Source organism: Fundulus heteroclitus, unplaced genomic scaffold (genome assembly GCF_011125445.2).
Source record: "Fundulus heteroclitus isolate FHET01 unplaced genomic scaffold, MU-UCD_Fhet_4.1 scaffold_43, whole genome shotgun sequence".
NCBI lineage: Eukaryota > Metazoa > Chordata > Actinopteri > Cyprinodontiformes > Fundulidae > Fundulus > Fundulus heteroclitus.
In genome coordinates, this window is record NW_023396846.1 from 702,165 (window position 1) to 725,158 (window position 22,994).

The 22,994-nt window shown below is 42.3% G+C and overlaps 1 protein-coding gene and 1 long non-coding RNA gene across 2 annotated transcripts in view; both read right to left on the reverse strand.

Moving 5' to 3' along the window:
* Positions 1–22,994, reverse strand: part of LOC105923049 (NACHT, LRR and PYD domains-containing protein 3-like) — a 70,602-nt gene that overhangs the window by 23,454 nt on the left and 24,154 nt on the right. The window lies entirely within an intron of this gene.
* Positions 1–22,994, reverse strand: part of LOC118560479 — a 30,685-nt gene that overhangs the window by 1,073 nt on the left and 6,618 nt on the right. Inside the window, exon 2 of the long non-coding RNA XR_004929385.1 lies at positions 21,010–21,195. This is a non-coding gene — a long non-coding RNA (uncharacterized LOC118560479). The remainder of the gene's footprint in view (positions 1–21,009; positions 21,196–22,994) is intronic.

Sequence of the window (22,994 nt, forward strand, 5' to 3'; positions counted from 1 at the left end):
TGTCCAACAAGTGTACTTGGACCACCTAGTGGCAGAGGACGGGACAGAATTGTGGAACACCATTTTTTAATGTTTAATAAAAGACGAAACAAATAATGCTTAGTTCCTGTCATTTTATTTAAACAATTCTTTATAAAGAATAGACAGCAAGTCATCTTTTGCCTGCATTGAGAGATAGGTATGTAAAGTCAGTAATACTACTGTCAAATGGTGTTTTAGAACTTACTCTGAAGGTCTTTTTGTAGCAATTCGATCTCTAGTGCAATTTTTCTTTTTTTAAGAGCCTTGTGCTAAAAAAGCCTTAAAAATCCACTTTTTCATCGAATTTTTTTTTTTTTCCCTCAGGTAATATTAATATCAGAACCATCTAATATATAGCAACTTGTATGATTTCAGAATCAAGAAGTACTTTAAAGGGAGAGACAACTGGAGTATAACACTCACATCTTACAACTGCAGCCAGAGAGGGCACAAAGCCCTGGATTGTCCTTTAACCTTGTGTGAGTGCAGTGAGCTGAAACAGTGGTGTAGTTTCTGCAAGAGCGCCACGGATAAGGATGCAAACTGTCGTCGGAAAAGGCGAGACAAGTTCAAGCAAGCAATAGATTGCAGATGTGGCACCTTATGGGAAGATCAAATGTATAAGATCCAATAACGGAACTGAATTTATATCTAGCGAGTTCCAATCACTGCTTAGTCAAAATGTCATTAGACATGAAACTTCAGCCCCTTATTCACCCCATCCTAATGGGACAGCTGAGAGAACATGGGGAACTATTTTTGAAATGGCAAGATGCATGTTAATTGCATCGCAGGGCAAAGAGGGGGATGGAGTGGGAGGGATAGATATTCAGGATTTATTTGGGGGCAGAGGGAGGGGGGCACCGCGGTGGGCTCTGGTTGAATAGCCCGTCCAGGCCATGTTGGCACCGTCCTCAGGGGGCCTGTCCCGTGGGCTGGCTGTCCTGGGTGTCGGATGGGGGGCTGGGTCTTCAGCAGGAACTGGGAAGGTTGGGTTGTGGTGGAGTCCCCCCCCCCTCCTCATGTTGACTTTAGGGTTTATGTACCCGGTCTGGGTGCTTGGTCCTCCTTTGGGGTGCAAGCACCTAGACCTGGGAATATTGGATGTGTATGATGAATGCAAAGGAGTATATCGCTTCACTCACCCACCTTTTTTTGAGTGGTTGTGTGTAGTGTGTGGTGGGAGTGAGTGATTGAGACTGTGCGCATGTTATTTTGTCCATTTGTCAGGTTGGGTTTGAACTGCTCCCTCTCCCAAGGACATCCCAAGTCTCCGCTTAGTGCGGAGACTTGGGATGTCTTTGGGATGTCTTTGGGATGTCTTTGGCCCTGTAAAGCCACTATTGAGCATTTTCCCCCAAGGATAAACCTTACACATACAAGTGCACTCTCACGAACAGCTACAGGTGCTTGGATCCGGCTACTTACATACTCACTAATTTTTATTTTCAGCTACCACTGTATACATATCATATTGATTAATACTGTATATACTTTAGTGATGGTATCTGTCAGGGTGTCTGTTTGCTCTGGCTCTGGGTTTTTCCCACAGGTGGAGTTGGTGTCTGTGGGGGCGTGCCCCACACCTGCGGCTCATCAGAAGCAGATTCCGCTGGCTTCTTAAGCAGACAGACGGAAGATGCCAGAGCCTTAAACCAGTCGTGGTACAACGTGGCCTCTGACCAGCCTTGGATTTTGCTTGTCGTGAGTTTTTGTTCCAACACAAACTCCAACCTTTTGACTCGTGGTTCATTATCCCTTTTCCCTTACAGTCAACCCCTTTTTGACGTTCAGGCCTCGTTCCAAGCTCCTAATAGCTCTGACCTCCGTTCTGCATTGTTTTCCTTTAAATAAACATCTTTAAACTGTGCTGGTCTCCCGTACGTTTCTGCATGTGGGCAAAACACTTGAAAAACATGACAGAAGAAGGCTCTGGCCACCAAAGCTCAGCAGAAACGTTTGAGCAGCAGTTAGCCGCACAAGGAACAAATGCACTCACTCGGGTTAACCGTTAGCTCCACTCACGACCAGCTTCAGCTGGTAGCTGCACAGCTTAGCCAGCTAATCAACTCCCTGACTTCCGCGTTGTCCCAACCCGTCAATAAGGTTACCGTCACTCCGCCTTCTGCCGAGCAGAATGCAGAGGCCTGTGGTGTTTCTCCGCCTCCTGAAGGTACGTCACCGTGCCAGGAGAGATTTTCTGGCGACAGCGGAGATTGTGGTGGATTCCTTTTCAAGTGTAAATTAGCATTTAATCGTTCACCACATCTTTTCCCTTCTGATCAGATAAAGATTTCCTACGTCCTCCGGCTTCTATCAGATAGGGCTCTCAGATGGGCCGAAGCCCGATTTCCCGAATGTAATTCGTTTGGATGTACTTTTTCCAAACGAATTACATTTAATAATATTATAATAATAATATAATATAATAATAATAATATAATCATTTATTTCAGAATTTAAGATAGTTTTTTCAGCAGAGTCCAACTCTGTTCAGTAATCACGTAATTTACTAGCCTAAAGGCAACGGGGCTGCCAAGTTTCAGACTTCTCAGTTGAATTTCGCACCTTGGAAGCCACAGCAGAGTGGCCAGACAAGCCGTTAAAGGCAGTCTTTTTCTCCGCACTGGATGAAGCATTAAGGGATGAATTAGCCCGCGTTGATGAACCAGATTCTTTCGAAGAATTGGTCGCTTTAGCCGTCCGCCTTGACACACAGTTAAGAAGCCGTAGTCGTGGTCACACGACCTGCGGGTTTTTCCTCTGTTAATAGAGGGATGCTCCGACAGGCTTCACAGGCTCCTCCTGAACCTATGCAGCTGGGTCAGGTTCATTTAACTTCTGAGGAACGTTGACTTCGTTTTGCTGGAGATTTGTGTCTTTATTGTGGGGAGAAAAGACATTTCGTTAAATAATGCCCCGCTCGGCCAAAAGTGCGAGTCCGCCGTTTGTAATGGGGAAATCGGCGGACGCTATAAGGACTGCTCCCCATAAGGAAAAGAGTGATCAGGTTAGGTCTCGGTTATGTTTGCCCGTATCAATAATTCCTATTCATGATAGTTTGGAGGTTTTGGCCTTAGTTGATTCCGGTTCAGATTTCAATCCGATTGATGAGAGATTAGTTACCCAGCTTCGGGTTCCCACCGAGAAATTGTCTGAACCTTTAAAGGTGTCAGCTTTAGACGGTCAAGAGTTGACCCGGATAACCCATCGCACCAGGTTGCTTGATGTGATCGTTTCCGGTAACCCCCGGGAGCAGTTATCTTTTTTTGTCTTCCCTGTTAAGCGCTCTCCGGCGGTTCTAGGTTTGGCATGGTTGACAGTCCATAATCCACAAATTAACTCGACGGAATCCCGACTTGAGTCGTGGTGACCTGCTTGTCACTCACGTTGCTTACAATCCGCTCGGCCGGTTACTCGTTCTCTTTCTTTAACACCTCCGAAGGAGGATTAAATAGATCTTTCACGGGTTCCCCAGGATTACCATGACTTTAGATTAGTGTTTAGTAAGAGTCAGGCTAGTTCACTTCAACCCCATCGGCCTTATGATTGTGCCATAGACCTGTTACCCGGAGCTCCCCTGCCGACTAGTCGCCTCTATAACATCTCGAGGTCTGAACGTCAAGCACTCGAGAAATACATCAGTGAGTCGCTGTCAGCATGGTTGATTCGACCATCCTCCTCTTTAGGTGCAGGCTTCTTTTTCATGGGAAAAGATGGATCTCTCAAGCCCTGTATTGATTATTGTGGGTGAAACCAGATAACAGTAAAGAATAAGTATCCTCTCCCTCTTCTCTCTTCAGCTCTCGAACCATTCCAAAACGCATCCTTATTTACTAAACTCGAGTTGCGCAACGCCTACCACTTAGTTCGGGTTCGTCAAGTGGATGAGTGGAAGACTGCATTTAAAATGCCGTTAGGGCATTTTGAGTACCTTGTAATGCCTATCGGGTTGTGTAATGCCCGAGCTGTTTTTCAGGCCTTAGTAAACGATGTACTAAGAGACTTTCTGAATGTTTTTGTTTTCGTTTATCTGGACGATATTCTTATTTATTCTAGAGACCTTGAAAAGCACAAGCATCATGTCCGCCTCGTCTTACGACGTCTACTGGAGAATCACCTTTTCGTGAAGGCCGAAAACTGTGATTTTCACCAGCCCTCTGTCTCGTTTCTGGGCCCTATCTTAGAAGGGGGACATGTTAGATCTGATCCTGAAAAAGTAAAGGCGGTAGTTGAATGGCCCATCCCTGAATCCAGGAAACAGCTTCAGCAGTTTTATGGGTTCACAAAATTCTACCGGAGATTTATCAGAAACTATAGTCTGATAGCTTCACCGCTACATGCCCTCACTTCCATCAAGGTCCCATTTATCTGGGGTTCTGAGGCATAATTATGATGTGGGTGATCGTGAATTATTAGCCATCAAGTTAGCCCTAGAGGAGTGGTGGCACTGGCTCAAGGGATCCGAGCAGCCCATCAAGCCCATTTGTCGCTGTTTTTCTCGAGATTTAACCTCTCTATAACCTTCAGACCCGGATACAGGAATGTCAAGCCTGATGCACTTTCTCGCCAGTTCACTCCTCATGAATTAGAGGGGGAACCAGAGCGGATTTTACCCTCCACCTGGTCGATTGGAGGGTTACAATGGGACTTAGAGGACAGGATCAACCAGGCTCACCACTTGGACCAAGACCCCGGCACAGGCCCGGCGGGTCTCATGTATGTTCCCATGTCCATTCACCCAGAAGTTCTACAGTGGTGCCATGATTCCAAGTTCTCCGCTCATCCAGGTATCTACAGAACCCAGTCCCAGGTTTCTCAACATTTTTGGTGGCCATCTTGGACTAAAGACATCAGAGACTATGTTTTAGCCTGCCCTATCTATGCTCGGAATAAGCCCTCGAATCAACCGCCGTCCGGGTTGTTGAATCCTCTTCCTATCCCCAAATGCCCATGGTCCCACATCGCTGTGGACTTCGTCACGGGGCTACCCGTGTCCCAGGGTATGACCACCATTCTGACGGTTGTCGACCGTTTCTCTAAGGCTTGTCATCTCATCCCCATCCGTAAATCACCCAATGCCCTCCAGACCGCCCAGCTCGTCATCCGACACGTCTTCAGGCTACATTTGATCCTATCAGAGATACTCTCTGACCGGGGTCCACAAATCGTCTCTCAGGTCTGGCATAATTTCTGCTCTGCTCCCGGTGCCCGTTACACCCTCACGTCAGGTTACCACCCACAAACTAATGGACAGACAGAACGTATGAATCAGCAGTTGGAAACTACTTTACGCTGCCTCACTTCTTCATCCCCCACCGAGTGGAACAAGTTCCTACCATAGGTTGAGTATGCACTTAATTCACACATCTCTGTCTCTACAGGTTTATCCCCATTTGAAGTATCTTTAGGTTACCAGCCCCCGCTCCTATCCACCGATAAACTCAACATTCTATTCGCCTCCGCTGACAATTACATTTCTTGCTGCCAAGGTACATGGAGAGCCACCATTACAGCCCTCACACGCGCCGCAGAGCAGAGCAAGCGGTTCGCCAACCGGCGTCGTAGACCAGCTCCCAAATACCACCCCGGTCAGAGGGTATGGCTCTCCTCCAGGGACGTCCTCACCGACCCATCCGCCAAGAAACTTCCCCCCCAATTCTTTGGACCATACGAAATCAAAACCATTATCAATCCTACTACGGTTCGTCTCCGACTGCCTCCTCATTGACGAGTACATCCTACATTTCATGTTTCACAGATCAAGCCAGTTCTGAACTGTAGATTAAATATATGATGGAGCTTGATTATTAAGGGCTTTAAACGTTAGAAGATGAATTTTAAATTATATTCTTGATTTAACAGGAAGCCAATGAAGGGAAGCTAAAATTGGAGAAATATGATCCCTCTTGTTGATTTTCACCACAACTCTTGCTGCAGCATTTTGGATCAGGTGAAGACTTTGAACTGCATTTTGTTGACTACCCCATAGCAAATAATTACAATAGGCCAGCTTTGAAGAAGAAAATGCATGCATGGACTAGTTTTTCAGCATCGCTCCTGGACAGAATGTTTCAAATTTTGGCGATATTCCGGAGGTGAAAAAAGGAAACTCTGGAAACTTGTTTAATATGGGATTTAAATGACATGTGTTGGTCAAAAATAACAGCATGAGTTTTTTACTTTATTACCAGAGGCCAAATTAATGCCAAACAAATTAAGTGATAGATTAAGAACTGTATTTGTTGAGGACTGTGGTCCAAAGATTACAACTTCTGTCTTGTCAGAATTTAAATGCAGAAAATTTTAGGTCATCCAGCTTTTGATGTCATCAAGACATTCCTGTGGTTGAAGTAATTGATTGTATTCATCAGGATGTGTGGATAAATATAGCTGAGTGTCATCTGCATAACAGTGGAAACAGAGAGAGAGAGAGAGAGAGAGAGAGAGAGAGAGAGAGAGAGAGAGAGAGAGAGAGAGAGAGAGAGAGAGAGAGAGAGAGAGAGAGAGTGAGAATTGACTGAGCCCTGTGGTACTCAAAAAGTGACCCTTGAGTTTGAAGAAGAATTATTATTAACATGAAAAAACTGTCCACCTAATGATTTCTTTCCCCTTAATCCCTACAGTAGGCTCAAGTCTTTGTAGGAAAATATTGTGATCAACTGTATCAAATGCAGCACTGAGATCTAACAGGACAAGTACAGACACAAGTCCATTTTCTGAGGCCATGAGAATATCATTAGTTACCTTGACCAGAGCCGTTTCAGTGCTATGATGAGCTCTGAAACCTGACTGAAACTCCTCAAGTAGGTCATTACTTTGTAAATGTTCACAAAGTTGATTAGCAACTACTTTTTTAAGAATTTTAGATAGGAAAAGAAGATTAGATATAAGTCTGTAATTTATTAACTCATCTTGATCAAGAGAAGGTTTCTTAAGTAAAGGTTTAATAACAGCTACTTTAAAAACCTGTGGTACATGTCCATTTAATAAGAATAGATTAACCATGTCTAAAATAGGACCACTGATCAAAGGGAATATCTCCTTAAACAACTTGGTTGGGATTGGGTCTAACATACAGGTAGAAGGTTTAGATGAAGCAAAAATTTTAGATAGCTCATACAGCTCTACTGCGTCTAAATAGTTCAAACACTGCACAGGTTCTAAAGATTCCTTCAATGCTGCCTCACTTACTGAGGATGAGGTAATCATGTTTGGGAGGATGCCAATTATTTTATTTTTAATGGCATCAATTTTATTTATGAAAAATCCCATAAAGTCATTACTGCTAAGAGCTAAGGGAATGGATGGATCAACAGAGCTGTGGCTCTGGGTAAGTTTGGCAACTGTACTATAGAGAAATCTAGGATGATTTTTATTCTCTTCAATTAGAGATGAAAAATATGCTGCTCTAACTCTGCGAAGGGTCTTTTTATACAACAATAGACTGTCCCTCCAGATTAGGTAGGATTCCTCTTGGTGTGTAGAGCGCTATTTTCTCTCTAATTTCCTAACATTGTGCTTCAAAGAACGCAGTTCTGAATTAAACCAGGGAACAGCTCCCTGTGAATTATCAGCTTCTTTTTCAAGGGAGCTACATTTTCTAATGCAGAATGCAATAAGGAAGTCACACCGTTAGCAAAGGTGTCGGTTTGTCAATGGGAAGAAACAGCATTGCTGCCATCTACAGGGCATTTCTGCAATACTGAGGATATTAAAAAGGGGACAGACTCTTTAAGTTTTGATACAGCATTATCCGATAAAGATAGACTATAATGGAACTCTCTTTTGGGGGTGGAGAACTCAGTTGGATTAAACTCAAAGGTTATCAAAAATGGTCAGATAGGATCGGGTTGTGAGGAAATATTGTTAATTCTTCACAATCAATGCCACATGTCAGCACAAGGTCTAAAGTATGTAAGCAAGAGTGCGTCAGTTTATGCACATTTTGAGCAAAACCAATGAATCTAGGAGAGTTTTAAAGGCTACACTAAAGTTATCACATTCAGTGTCAACATGGATGTTAAAATCACCCACCATAATAACCTTGTCAGTATTTAACACCAAATCAGATAGGAAGTCTGATAGCTGACCCAAAAATTGAGTGTAAGGGCCTGGTGGACGATACAAAACAACAAACAGGAGAGGTTTTATTGCTTTGCAGTTAGGATGAGGGAAACTGAGGGTTAAATGTTCAAAAGAACTGTAATTATTAATTAGCCTGGGGTTAATTAATAAATCAGACTGAAAGATAGCTGCTACTCCTCCTCCTCTTTCCGTCTGGGTGTGTGGAAATTTAAATAATTGGATGGAGTTGACTCATTTATACTAACGTAGTCATCTTGTAGCCAGGTTTCTGTGAGACAAAATAAGTCAATCTGATTATCAGAAATCAATTCATTAACTAACAAGGTCTTTGGAGGGAGAGACCTTATATTTAATAGACCACATTTATTTCTTTTATTTTTTGGTTCAAAGTGATCCATATTGATTTTTATAAAATTTTTGTGATTTGTTCCGTGTAGATCAGTTTTTGATCTAATGAGTTTTGGCCGTTGGAAAGACACCATCTCAATAGGATAATAGGTGGGTAACAGTAGAACAGCTGCAGGGAGGTGTGTTAAACTATGGCTCTTCTTCCCGGTCTTGGTTGTCAGCATTTAGGAGAACTTAAATCCGTCCAGATTCCCAGAACGAAGGGCTGCACCATTCAAAGTTTGATGGATGCCGTCTCTCCGGATCAGACCAGGTTTTCCCAAGAAAGTTAGCTAGTTATCAATGTAGCCAACGTCGTTTTCAGGACACCACCTAGACAACCAGTGGTTGAATGATGACTAACGGCTAAACATGTCATCACTGGTCAGATCAGGCAGGGGACCAGAGAAAATTACGGAGTCCGACATTGTTTTAGCAAACTCACACACCGAAGCAACACTAATTTTAATGACCTCCGATCAGCGTAATGGGGTGTCATTACCGCCAGCATGAACAACAGTCTAAATGTATTTACACTTATCCTTAGCCAGTGGTTTCAGGTAGGATTCAATGTCACCCGTGCTGGCTCCTGGCATGCATTTGACTATGGTCCCTGGTATCTCTAGTGCCATATTTCTGACTTTGGAGATCCCAATCACCAGAGTCGGCCTCTCAGCGGGTGTGTCGCTGAGATTTGTTAGAAACGCAGACGTGTTGGTGGTGACCTTGGGGCTGAAATCTATAGCAATATATAGGAAATTTTTGACCAATCTGTATAATCTGACCCAATCTGTATAATATGATTGAACTTGACTTTGTAAAGTGCCTTGAGATGACATGTTTCATGATTTGGCGCTATATAAATAAAATTGAATTGAATTGAATTGAATGCTTCACACGAAGCATCACCCAGCTGGCCTGGTTACCTGGCTGCTAGGGTGCTCCTGCTGGAGGACCACTAAGTGAGGTTACACAACGTGGCTCCGCATTAGCAAAGGGGCAGCTATTCGCTGGTTTTCCAACAGCATGGAGCCGGGTTTCCAATTCTGAAACCCTCACCTCCAAAGCTACAAAAACACTACAGTTATTACACATACTATTATCACCAAAGGAGGCAGATGAATAACTAAACATGTGACACAGAGAGCAGGAGATAGGGGGAGATTTAGACAGAGACGGAGGAGCTGAACGAAGAGTATGGAAAGAAGCCATTGAAAAGCTAAATTGGTAATCTTTGGTTACTTTATTACTTTTCTGTACAAATAAAGAGATAAAGGCTTTGTTCAGAAATTAGGGTTCACGTTTTTGAACATATAGAATTACTAACAAATGGTATTTGTGATTTGGGAGAGAGCAAGATAAGCCTTTGTTAGTTCGGTTTCACAGCTGTTCTTAATGCTGTCTTGGTTGCTAGGCAGAATATGTTAACAGTAGCATCTCTGGCATGACAAGTTAAGTAGGGCACAAAAACGCTACACCTGTTAGCAGCAACTACTTTTTTGTGATGTATAAAACCTGACCAATGAATTTTAAAGGTATACTATGCAACCGGGGTTGATTTTCCAGTGAGGCTCCCCCCAGAGGGCGAAAGTAAAAGTGCACTGTCATAAAGATGCTCAGCTGTTCTGGTTTCTCCGTCAATCCAGGCGTGGTTGTTTTGAGCTTAGCAGACAGGCGAACGCAACGAAAAGTGGAAAAAACGGCAGTACAAACAATGACTAACACAGTGAAGGTATGAACATCAAGCTTCCCGCAGCGCTATCTTGGCGAGGCGGCCGCCGCGGCTGCCTCGCCAAGCCGCGGCTGCCTCGCCAAAACTGGCGAGGCGGCCGCGGCTTGGCGAGGCAGCCGCGGCCGCCTCGCCAGTTTTACTATTATTATTATTATTATTATTTTTTTTTTTTTTTATGTTGGTGAGACGCTACCGCCACCGCCTCGCCAAGCCGCCCCCGCCGCCGCCTCACCGCTGTACATAAAAAAAAAAAAAAAAATAAATAATAATAATAATAATAATAAAACTCGATATGCTTGCATGTTTATTTGACGTTAACACGCGGTTCTTTGTTGTTGCTTTCGCGCGTGCATATAGTGAATGGCAGGGCAAAAAACACATGGAGTTCTCGCCGTAAAGCGAGACTTCTGTGTGTGCGGGCCGTGAGCTCTTGCAATTGCAAGTGCGGTATTTCCCCCCACAGACCCCCAAGGCGGCCGAGAAAACCTTTGTTCGACCTGAAATGACTCATTTAATCATCCAAAACGGTATGGAACACATTAATTAACTGAAAAATGTTGCATAGTATGCCTTTAAAATAAACAGATAATTTATCATAAACCAACTAACTAGAAATTTTATTTTATATAAGCTAAATGTAATTTAATTTTCATACATTAAAATACAAATTTGGCTCACTCTTAAAAGTTATGAACAGAATAAGCGACAAAGGGCAATCTTGGCGGAGTCCAACTCTCACTGGAAAGGAGTCTGACTTGCTGCCGGCAATGCAGACCAAGCTCTGACACTGGTCATACAGGGACTTAACAGCCCTTAATAAAGTGCTCTGTACTCCATACTCCCGTAGTACCCCCTACAGGATCCCCCAAGGAACACAGTAGATTGATTGGGCAAACATGTAGATTGATTGGGCAAACCCCCATGCACCCTCTAGGATTCTGTTGAGGGTCTACAACTGATCCATTTTTCCATGACTAGGACCAAAAGCACACTGCTCTTCCTGAATTCAAGGTTCGGCTGTCCGACGGACCCTCCCACCCAGAACCCAAAGAGGCTTAAGAGAGGGATTTCTCTGTAGTTGGAATACACCCACCGGTCCCCCTTTTAAAAAGGGTGACCACCTGTTATAAGAAATATTATTCTGAAGTCCCTATGGCCTCACACCACTTGGACGTGGGAGGCCTGCAGACCTGATGGCTGTGTATAAGATCCACTGTTTGCTGAGTGCAAGGCTAAATGCTGTGTTGAATGATTATTGTCTATGATAGACTGTCTTTGTTATGTCTCAAGCCAAGGCCACTGTGCGGTATTAGGGGAAGCTGGAAAAGCGAGACAGGGAGAGACAGGGTAGACGCAGACAGCAGCGGAACCGTGGGGTGCGATGACTTTCCATCTATGTGATTTCTGCTCTGTTTCTCAATAAAAGGGCTGGAGCTTCATCACCACCGTCTCTTCATTTAGTAAAGATGGGAACTCAGTTACTATCATTTAGAATTTCATCTAGAATTCCCGTAACACCACCACCACAGTCTGCCAAGAACTACAGAAGAACTACATGTGATTCCACACAATATTGCTTTAATGTTGTGTTAACCAACACAGCCCCACAACATCCAGAGCTTTACAGTGCTGAGGGGTAAATCTCATCCACTCGCGGGTTCTTGCCACCAAGGAGATTTTTAACCACCTCCGTGACCTCAGCACCAGAGATGGGAGAACCCAACCTGAAGTCCCCAGCCTCTGCTACTTCAATGGAAGATGTGTTGGTGGGATTAAGGAGGTCTTTGAAGTATTCTTCCCACCGACACACAACGTCCCGAGTCGAAGTCAGCAGCGAACCACCCCCAATATACACAGTGTTGGTGCTGCACTGCTTCCTGCTCCTGAGACACCAGATAGTGGATCTGAATTGCCTCAAAGCCGTATGGAAGTCTTTCTTCATGGTCTCTCCAAACTATTCCCATGCCTAGGTAATTTTTGCCTCAGCGACCAGCTGAGCCACCTGCTGCTTGGACTGCTGGTACCAATCAGCTTGCTCCCGGAGTCCCACAGGCCAAGAAAGCCCGATAGGACTCTTTCTTCAGTTTGACAGCTTCCGTCAACACTTGTGTCAAGCAGCTCATTCAAGGGTTGCCACCACAACATGCACCGACAGCCTTGCGGGTACAGTTCTGACTAGCCGCCTTGACAAAAGAGGCACTGGACATGGTCCACCCAGACTCAATGTCCCCTACCTCCCTCGGAACATGTTCAAAGTTCTCCCTGAGGTGGGAGTTAAAGATCCGTCTCACGGGAGACTCTTCCAGGCATACCCAGCAAACCTTTACAATATGTTTGGGCCTACCAGGTCTGACCGCCTTACTCCCCACTATCAGAACCAACTCACCACCAGGTAGTGGTCAGTGGAGAGCTCTGCCCCCCTCTTCACCCGAGTGTCTAAGACATGCAGCTGCAAGTCAGATGAAAAAACAACAAAGTTGATCATTAAACTACGGCCTAGGGTTGTCCTGGTGCCAAGAGCACATGAGGACACTTTTATGCTTGAACATGGTGTTTGTTAGGGACAATCCATGAACAACAAACCGACAACCGAACAACACTTGGGTTCAGATCAATCAGGCCTTTCCTCCCAACGACGCCCCTCCAGGTTTCATTGTCATTGCCCATGTGATGTCCTCCAGCAGAACAAGGGAGTCCCCAGCAAGAGCACTCTCCAATACCCCCTCCAAGCACTCCAAAACACTGTCCCCACCAATGCACTCACCACCCTCAGACAGGTGGTGAGCCCATTGGAAGCATCATGAATTAAAGATCGGATTATGTCATATGTTCTGAACAGAGCAGTAAATCTGATTGACTTGCCAGTTTTCGAGAACCAATACAGCTCTCAGACTGCAGGTATACTGGTGGTTCCTAGAGTCACTAAAAGTAGAATAGGAGGCAGATCCTTTAGTGACTATCTCCCAATTTTGGTCCGTGAGGCAGACTTCTGAACCACAGCTTTTGGATAGATTTTTGAGGGAGACCAAAGAGAGAGAGCCACAGTTGTCAGTGTGGAAGTTGATGAGGCTATGGATAAGAACTGAGTGAGGGATGGAGATGATTATTTTTTTCAAAAATGAAAATATGCAGACTAGGCAATGTTATGAATTTGAAAATTGAATGAAAGACTGCTATTGAGTAAGACACACAGACTCTTGACTTGAGGAAGCACAGTTCGTGAAGCCATCAATTGAGAGTAACAAAGTGTGTACTTTTTATAGTACAGATTTGGTTCCTACAAGGAGTACCTCAGTTTTCTAACTGTTTAGTTTTAAGAACTTAGAGGTGAACCAACATTTTATTTTTGATAGGTAGGAGGAAGATGTGACTGTAGAATGCGGTTTACTAGATAAATAAAACTGGATGTCATCAACGTAGAAATGAAACTGGATTGTACATTTATGGAAGATATTGCCAGGGAAGGAGGTAACTAATGAGAAAGTAGGGGTCCCAGAGTAGAGTCTTGGGGCATGCTGGTTGAGAATGGAAAGGAACTGGGAGATTTGAGTCCATTTAGGGGGTGTCAGTGATGGGAAAATCTATGGAGAAGGATGAAGTGGAAATTTGCATCAAAGGCTGCACTCAGAAACAGGCGAATGAGCATAGAAAGCAAACCAAAATCAGTGTGTTTTTTTCTAGTATTTTGGAAGCAAATCATAAATTAGAAATGGGGCAAAGGTTATTGAAGTTGTTTGGATCCCAGCCAGGTTTCCTTTGCAACGGAGTGATAAGAATGGTTTTAAACAGACTAGGAAAAACACAGGAAAAAAGCAATAAATGATGAGTAAATAATGGCAGTTATGGAGGTGAGAAGAGTCTGAAGGTAGGATTTGACAAGGGGTTGGAAGATTGGATCATAGGTGCTGATGGAGGATTTAGATTTAGAGACAATTTCATAGATTTTGGAAATTCTTGAAAGTCGAAAACTGGAATAGGGCTTACAGAGAGAAATTTTTTCATAAGAGAGGTGATTTATTAAGAAATTGTCACTTGTGATTCCTGTGGAATTTCTCTTTAAAAATATGATGGAAATGCAACAGTCTGTGGAGATTGAGTGGGAAAAATGCATGAAAGATTTGGAAAATGTTATTGAATAGTGAAAACAAGATCCTTGATTTACCTTCCTTCAACAGATCAAGTCAGAATAATAACAGGATTTTGTCTGAACAATGAATTCCTTATACTGTGCTATGTTAGTTTTTTATATTTCTCTTCAGACTGTAAGATTTTTTGGAATCATTCTTGTTAACAATTTGCTTTGATTGACCAGAGTTCAGGGGTCTGGTTATAGAGAGCTGGAGGAAGATGTTGACGAAAGGAAGAAATTATCAGTTAAAGGAGAAGTCCGCTCAACAAGGAAAAATCAGTGGATCATTAGCTATACATAAAACTAATATGTCCGTGGCAATTTAACAAATTTAGTATTAATCAATATAAAAATAAAAGCATAAATTGTCGTCTCAATAACTGTTTATGGGGGTGACCATTATTGCCCCGACATCACATCCTGTGACGCAATTGTGGTAAGGCACTGCGCTCTACAAGCTAATTCAATAGGGGCTGTTGAACACAGCTGCGACCGACAACAATTAATTAGGAATTCGACAGGACTTCAACGGTGAAGTCCTGTCGAGAGCTATTGTTAAAGCAACAATCCCCACGTACATGTCCATTGGATGTAACAATACATCGGGTAAAAGTGGAAAAAAAAATTTTTTTCTTTCTAATTCATAATACACCACTGGACTATATGGGATACACCATGGGCTGATTTTTTGGAATGCCTAAGAGGGAGGATAATAAGTCCTCTGGCCAGAAGCACAAAGCCATTGTGCTTCTGGCAATAGAGAAAGAACGTTGGCTGTAGCCAACATTTCAAGGGAGAATGTCTACAAGATGACATGAGACATGAGACTTGATAGGTTTTTCTTTTTTATAACGTATAATTTGCTGGGACATTTGTTTACCCGACCAGAGGGGCGGAGTGATATGACACACTTGGAAAGAATGCTCACCGTGGCAAATCCCACTTATTTTCTGTGACTTTGGCCTAATTGTTCTAAAGTCACTTGTAAATGTCATGAGTTGCGGGTTAAATGTTTTTTTAGCTTGTTTCTGAAAGTGAAGTGGCTTGTTTTGGCTCTAAACTAAGTGACCTCAAAATATCCCTTCGCCTCATAATGCACTGCAGCTCATCCTGACAGGAGCAGAGAGTAAACTCAGAAGGAGCAGATCTGCCCGTATTTTCTGCAGTTTACGGTTGCAATAACTGATAACTGCTGAAAGTCGATTAGGCGGTGCAGATAACCATTTTGAGGAGAGGTCGGTTCTAAAGATGAGTTTTATACTCATATTATAACATTGCAGAACCAAACCCATAAACCATACTTTAATGCTTATTTGTTGTCTTTTTATGTCTCTAAAATGTAAAATAAGTTTTAATTTAAACATAAATGCTTAGTACCATGTCTATCTTTGTTTGAGGGTTTAAAAAATATTTTCGCATGAAAAGGATATTTATTTACAAGGGGACAGATGGGGCATTGGGACTTGCTCGACAGCGAATACAGTGACCTGACGTTAAAAACTGGGAGGTGGCAGGACTGTTCTTCACCAAGATGGCTGCCTCCATAAAAGGACCTTCAAATGAAAATTACTCTTAATCAAAAAAGCTTAGCATTTATTTAACAGTAAAAAATACAGTATGTGATAATTTTATATTTAAAGTACTTTCAGCAGTTTGAATTCTAAATTTTGACCGAACTTCTCCTTTAAGTGCAGCTCATCAGCTGAACTTTTGGAGGGAAAGAGGCCAGAGCAGCAGATGAAATTCAGGGTGTGACCTTTAATGTGTGCGGGAAAGTCAATAAAGTGATGAAATTCAAGATTTCCCGGCATGATAAGAAGTCTGGGTGTGGTAAATAAAGAATATCCATTTGTTTAAGGAAATCCCCAACTGATAATACATTAGGATAGAGAGAGGATAGGTGGGTGAGTAGATTTGTGAGCAATATGCTGTTGAATATTTTAAGTCATGCAGGTCATGGTCTAAAAAACTTACAATAAAGTTTTAGTGTTGATTCTGGCCATTCATCACTTCAAACCTCACCCTCAAAACATTGTTCCAGTAAACCAGGCCAATAACGACCCCAACGACTCCCCGTTGCAGAGGAGTGGACCAGTTTCTGGTCATTATGCAGTCATACAATGTTTTTAAAAACTCCAATTATGCAGTGTAACGTCATCAAAGGACGTGACAGACTGCATTTTCCATGAGGAATATGGTCAAAATGGCCACCAACTCCCATTATACAACATGGTCAAAATGGTCACCGACCGTATGAACGAGTTAACGTCACTACGCAAATGGTTTATAAGTCCTGAGCACATTGAAATCATTCTTCATTTGGTGCCCCGCCAGACCGAGAAGGCACCCAAAGATTTTCACTCTGTGGGATTTAACCCCCACGTGCTCGATTTTCACGCTGGTCAGAGATTTACCGAAGCAACTACATCCCTGCACCACCGTAGCAGGAGGTCGACTTTAAAAGTACTTTGAACCCACTTCAATAGAAGACTGAGAACCATCATCTCCCAGTGATCGTGAAAAGGAGACCACGCTTTCGTTTTGGCCAAGTAAAGCCCCCAAAACAAAGGGATCTTCCTCCTGTTTCCTCGCTGACCGAAGGACGGCCCGCTGAAGCTGAGACCAGATTTGCGGACCCAAAGTCAGAACCCTGCTGAGGCAACGTCAGACTAAACAAAAGATTCCCCCTTTTTTATATCTCTTTTCACCCACAGACCTCTCAACTTTTATCAAAAGTTAAGTGAGATTATGCTAATCTTAGGGGCGTGGCTTGTTTGGGGGTGGGGCTAACCGGACCCCGGAAGACCCGGTGGAGTCAACTCCATCTCATTTTTATCCCACCAGACATTGAAGTATGTATTACTTTTGTTAAAAAGAGAAAGAGATGTATTAATACTTTATTGTTCAGTTAATGGATTAAAACATAAAAAACACACAAATGTTCAAATAATATTGAATAAAATTAAGTAGTTTTAAGTTATTGACAGAATTATTACACTGTTACACATTCATCTATGGGTTTGTTTATCATTGTAAATTTATAACCTGATTGGTGGATCAGGCAAAGTTTCAACAAGCCTTTATGGTCAACATTTTCCCCTCAGCAGCAACACTGAAGCACACAGAGGTTCCTGCGTCTTTACGCACGATCCAGCTGCTCACATGTCCCTTTTTTCAGCTCAATGCACTTCCAGACTATTAAAGTTTATAACCATTAGCATCACCTTTCACAGCGACAGGTTTCTCAGTCAGTCGCCGCGCTCTCTCGTCAGTGCGCTCTGGGCGGTGAGGTGGGCGGATTTTACCCCCGTTGGTGCGCTGCGTGCAAGGGATAAACAGTGGGGAAAATGCATAACTAAAGACTGTAAAGGGCTCCTATAAAGGGAACAGGGGTACTGACAGGTCTGAGATGAAGCCCCTGATGTTACAAGTTCTTTACAATGACCCTTAAAAGTGCGCACCTGAATTAAAGCGCAAGGCAGCACGCCCACCGAAGCGCCACTGATTCTTTGTTGTTAAAAACAAAAGAGCATGAAACACAGCTACTAACTCTCCTATTGACTTTAACTGGCACACGTTGCTACCGATGTGAGGACATTAAACGTAGTGATTTACGTTTTGAATTGTTAATGGTGATAAAAGCACCTGGTCCGAGGGAAAGGAGGGGGGGGGAGCAAGAGCTGAGGCACAGAAATACGGTGCATGTAGTTAAAAATGCAGAATTAATAAAAACGAAACTTATAAACAGACCAAGTCGTGTTTTAAACTGCATCTGGTTAGCAGAACTGTTTTATGATCCAGTGTGCAGCCATGACCGCTTCTGAATGAACCGGCCATCTCGCAGCAGCCCCCCCACCCCCTCCCTTCCTGCGTACGCGGTACAGGACCTTACCAGCTTACTTTCACCACTGGTTAAGACTAAAATTATTCATAACTCTGATCACTCTTCCTGCTGCTCTGTTAACACGAACTGCAGCAGGAATTACTGATGGCCACAAGCTGTGAAAGAAGCCGAAACAGCTCAGCAGAAGGCAAAGTTTTGTCGTCCGCAGCTCTGATGGGCTTTGTGATTTGTATGCTTGAGAAATGCCATGTTTGCGTGTGAAATGCCATGTGTTGCGTGTGAAGTCAGTGAAATGCGTGTGTCACACGGTCAATGCATGAGAGTTGAGAGCTCTGCTCACCCATAAGGTGATCTAATTGTGCCTGGGCAGAGATTTATTAGGAATTAGTTTAATGCTTAATTACTCCAAGACGGAGTTTGTTTAACTGCTGGATATTTCTGATGTATGTGCATGCATTTTGTAAGTGATTTTGGCTGTGTTTTTAGTTTGTGGTTTTATAAGTGGCTCCCCGGATAGCCGACAGTTCCATCTTTTCCTCTTCTTCCTCTTCACTTCTTATCTTCAGTTCAATCTCTTTGTTTGAATCTTCAGTCCGCGCCCTTGCTTTGAATTCCTCATTCAGCACCACCTCGCCTCCATAGTCAAGGTACCACCCCACATTAGCGTAAGCGCTGATCACATCATCAAGACCTCCCCCTTGCGCATCACGCAAGGACGTAGGTTACGTGGCGTCATAGCAGCTATCTTTGGACAGTGCAGGTTAGCTAAGCTGTTAGCTAGCTCGTTGTAACACTGAAGCATCCATCTCTGTCCTCAGAGCTATTTCTGTCTTTCAATGCTGCTACGTCAAGTCCGACATCTTGAATGTGATGTTTAAACAACTGTGAGTTAAACTAAGTTTTGCTACCTCTTATTGTAATCCATTTTTGACTTGTTTAATTTCATATATTTTTGCATGTTTTATCTTAGAAGTGAGTAGAGTTTCCAAGGTTGTCGAATAATAATAATTACTGTAACAGGGACATGCTTTGGTTCATGAAAATGACAACCTGTGGAGTAGTAATTGTTTGTGTTAATTTCAATTCAGAGTTGCGTGGTTTTTCAGAATACAGAGTTACCTCTTTTTGAGTTTACATTTGACATTAATACAGATACATTATCATAGGATAGGTGATAAAGGAGTAAGGGTTTAGACTCTAATTGCAGTTATAATTTGAGTTATCAATGCTGCTGGATAGATTTCATCGACCAGAAACCTATCAGACCTCCTGTTCCAGCATAAATGAGTTCATAACAGCTAATTAATAAATGCATTAGTGGTATAAATCATTACAAGCTTATAGCCCTGGGATCATGAACAGTTGAACCATATTTTGTTATATCTAGTATTTGAGTTTGAATGACCTATTATTAAAAATTATAATGCCAAATTATATTTGATAATAATAATCATATTTAAACAGGTTTCTGGCATAACAAAAGGGGGTGGACCTGTTTCGGTTCAATTTGCATGTTATCCAACCCATAACAGGGCCTTTGTTAGGCAGTAGTATAAAGCTTGCCTCCCCATTACTTCAGTCTTTTTGAACTGAGATAGCTTCCTGGATAGGAAGCAAAACGTCATCAAACTTCAGAAAAAAGTCCAATTGTTTTGTTGTGTTAGTTTTTGGGAGTTGATTTGTGAATTAATTTATAAAGTCCTGGTGTGGTTTAGGGTGGTGTGGACTACAGTGGTTGTTGTAAGAGTGGGTTCAGGGAGTTTCCTTCTGTGCACTCAACATAGATGTGCACAGGTAAGGGCAATTATTGTGAGACTGCCTCCATGATGTGTTAATAAAACACAGTTCACAACATGTGTAATCTCAAGGCACTTTAGAAAGTCATATTCAAGTCAAACCATGCAGAAAGACTAGAGAAAAGAGGTTTCCTATCTAAGGAAGCCCAGCAGAATCATTGAGTGAAGAGTAGTCATTAAGTTGTTGGCTAGTTTTATTCAAACACAAAAAGTAAAACATTATGGTTGACAAGTAGGTCTTGGATGAGATGTTCATTAGTGAGCATATGTTGAGAAGGCCGAAGATGCCATTAATCTTGTTGAGTTTGACTGTACGTTTAGTGGACCTAGCATGGCTGGCCAACACACTGAGCAGTGAACCTGATGACTTGTCAGTTTTTGAGATCCAATACTGTTTAAATTCTCACAACTTGAAATTTCCACTTGCCACAAGTGGTAATTTCAGCGGGATCAATTATGAATATATCTACAGTGTGGCAGAAGAATATGCAGCATAGCTGGTGGAGGGTCAATCGAGAAGCAGTGAATCTGAAGGAGTTAAGATTCCACTTAACTGGCACCAGAAATCAGAGCCAGGATGGGTGTTTCCGATCAATCATAGTTGTGTATGTCCTGGACAACTCCCTGTGCAATTATTAATGTAATTCAAGTTGAGGATTCCCAGTGTCTAGTGAATCGAGTGACACATGTTCGGAAGACAGACAGGAGACACCCCCCCACCAAAGAAAGTGAGCAATGGAGCCCATTAGGTAGTTATGCTTCTCCCTTTGAAAAGACCTTTGTTAAACTATTGTTAATAATTTTTATTTAGCTTTATTTAAATAAACCATGAAATTATTCTGACCTAAAGAGTTAACACAACTGTTTGCGATGAATCCCATGTCACCAGAAGCAAGAGGGAAGGAAGAGTGGGGGAGGGGATGTGGACAGTGCTTGATTTATGATCTGGGGTCAAAAATCAATCTAGTAAAACCTTGTCATAAAATACCCTGATAAATATTTTGCTTAATACCTGAGAGTCTCCAGTCTCCAATGTGGATCCTTCACTCTGGCCAATAGCAGCTTCACTGGGTAACATTGACCTGAGTCTCCTAGATCATTGTAGTTCAGGTTCAACTCTTTCAGATAGTTGGGGTTGGATCTCAGAGCTGATACCAGAGAAGCACAGCCTTCCTCTGAGACCAGACAGCGTGACAAGCTGCAGACACACAATTCAACAAATTATTTTAATATGAGAAAGTAGTACTCAAGAAACCACTGCTCAGCTGGTTTTATTAAATATGAATTAAACTGTATTTTTCTGTGGGTAATGAAAAGTAACATCTGAAACATTTAAACAGATGAATCCTGACTAGACTTCCACTGGGATACCAACTAGAAACTTACACAAACTCTGCAGATGGAGCTGGCTTTAAGCATTCTTTAAACCACACCAAAAATACTAAATACAAATGGTGGTCCCAAAGGAACCGTTATTCTTGTTTTTAGATAGCTTCAATTTTGTTATGGAGTCAAAAAATTAAGGTCAGATAAACAATACAGCTGAAATTTGAATAAGTGATAGACTGGTCATATTGGGGTACAAGAGAAACATATGTGATGGAGGTCTCCTCCAAGTCTGCCCTTAGGATTAACGGTGCCCTAGGGCTGCCACAATTTTCATTCAGCATTATTGAGAACCAGTCAGTAGAGCAAAACCTTCCTATAGTGAAGGCTAGGCAAGACAAGGCAAATTTATTTATATAGCACAATTCAGTACACAGACAATGCAAAGTGCTTTACATGATTAAAATACAGAAAATAGTCCCTCCCCTGGCCTCTACAGGTAAAGAATCAGAGACATTATCCTAGAGTGTTGAATAACAAATTAACATCCTGGTCTGGAGGGAACTGCCAATCCACAACCATGTGCTCAATACTAAATGCTCCTTAGTCAGCATTGCTGCTGCTCTGTATAGGAGGTGCGGCTTTCAGCTCCTTCACAGAAGGGAGCTAAAGTGTTCAAAAATATTGCCTCAGTTTATAAACAATATATGGACTAAAAACAGAAAATTATGTGATAAAATGACCACAGTACTACACTTTCTCAAGCATAAGCATTTTTTTGTAAATTGTCCTTAAAGATGAGTTATCTAATCATGTCTTATTGGATAACTGAGTTACATTGACCTTTGAAATGTTTAGACCCCTATTGATGATCAAGTCAAATGTCTGTTTGTGTTTTGGTTATTTAACATGTTGAGTTAAAGCATGTGTCACACAGTTCTTTTGCACCACTGTTTTCAGGGTTGTCACCTTGAAAGTGGAAGTCTTCAAAAATAAATAAACAGTGGTAATTAACAGATATGAAGTCATTAAGTTCCTCTGAGATAAATGGCAAAAAGAATTGATGGAAAGATTAAATTGACAAATCTGTTTTGATATAAATATGCAGATTAAATGTTTATATTAAATATGGTTGTTGAGATATATTGTCAGAAATCTCAATAAAAAGACTTGTTTCTCAGATTATGATGCCCTCTTTTGTGACATAAACAGAGAGCCCAGAAGCATGAACTGACTGCTGCTACACTGCCTGAAAATACAAAAAGTAGAGAAGAGTCTAACTTTTCTATAGAAAGAGCTCAGTCAACTATCATCTAACCAATAGTGACTCACTTTTGTGAGAAAGCCGAGTCAGAAGAAGAGTCAGCCATCATCAGGTGAAGGGAACAAGTTTTGGGAATGGCTGCTTCGATGTTCAGCTGTCAGGAGAGCCAAATGCTCCCCCTGGATGTTAAACTATTTTTGTCTAAAGCTTGTCAAAGTCCTCTGAGGTGAAAATACCTCATCTTGTGCTAATTAGCTGACATCAGCAGGTATTTTTCTCTGTGTCCAAACAGGAAAAAATTCAAATAAACTAGGTAAATCCTTGAGTCACTGATCTAAACCAGTTTTGTCTTACTTTTAATAGTTTTGGTTATAGGACATTAAAACCTAAAGTCCAAGCAAGAAAGC